Here is a 1,442-nt window from a genome sequence, read left to right on the forward strand (position 1 = left end):
TGTGATGTCAGGAAGGGGCATTGTGATGACACATTGATGGACTGTTATGAGACACTGAGCAGTGGGATGGCACATGTGAACATTAGACACATTAGACACATTAGAGGAGAGTGATGGAACATTCACCATTGTGATGACAAACTGGGGCAGGGGCACTGTGATGGCACACTGAGCACTGTGATGTCACAATGGAGCATTGTGATGCATACTGGAGCATTGTGATGTCACAATTGAACATTGTGAAGTCATATTTTAACATTGTGATGGCACCATGGAGCACTGTTAGATCACAATGGAGCATTGTGATGTCATAAGGTAACACTGTAATGGCAGCATAGAGCATTGTGATGGCATATGGAGCGATAGAGTTCGAAAATTGGAGCTGTGAGATGTCATATTGGAGCATTGTGATGTCACAATGTGTGAAGGCCCGAGCTCTGATCTGATGTACATTCAGAATAAGTTCTGACCTGAAATAAACTCAGACCTGGACCGGGAAACTTCAGTTCCCTGAGAACTTGGATGTTCTTCTGCAGTGATTTCTATCAAAGACTAACAGTTCCTTGAACCCTATTAAACGTACATAAGTGAGCTTGTATAATGAAACTACAAAGATAGATAAGATCCCAGAAAAGGGCTGAGCCCTTGGAACTTGAAGATATTGTAAAGGTCAGGAAAGTACTGCAAATGTCAGAATGAGATAAGTTGGCTAGAGAAGAACATTTCCTTTTTCTCTTGTTGTACTATAAATCAGGTTGATTCTTAGAATAAAGCATGCATTGGTTCACACGCCTCTGCATCCCCTGCATCCTGATTTCTTCTGCACCTATACCTCAGGGTCCCCAAGCCCTTCAGGCTTGAATTGTGGTCACTGACCAGTGACACCTCCTATTATAGAAATAAACTAGATATTAAGTCATGATATAATACGTTATGATGACAATTTCATTTAATTGGTTAGCGATATTTGTACCTATGTTAATGAATAACATTATACCAAATCCTTATTTTATTGAAATTTACTTCCCTGGCATTTGTAGTAGTTATTCTGGCCTTGAAAATAAATGGAAAGTTTTTATTCTTCATTTCAAGGAAGATTTAAATTTGAGTCTTGAAATAATCAAATTTTATTCATAAAACTTTACCAAGAGATAGTTGCAAATATTTTATTGTAATTACAATAGCATTCTCTTAAATTTATGTTTACAGATGAATTCATCATCTTTATGCAGCTAATATGAAAAATGCATTGCTTTTTCCATTTTATGAACAGTCCAGCATCCTCTTATCTGTAATATGAACCTTCTTAATATAAATGCTTTTGACATGATTTTATTTATATATTATATATTTATATATAGTATATGTATGAATTTATTCTTATATAAATTTTATGCAAATTTAATTATTAATTTTAATTTATTGTTTCACAGTTGCTTAAA

Source organism: Nannospalax galili, unplaced genomic scaffold, assembly GCF_000622305.1.
Source record: "Nannospalax galili isolate Female #2095 unplaced genomic scaffold, S.galili_v1.0 scaffold386, whole genome shotgun sequence".
Classification (NCBI taxonomy): domain Eukaryota; kingdom Metazoa; phylum Chordata; class Mammalia; order Rodentia; family Spalacidae; genus Nannospalax; species Nannospalax galili.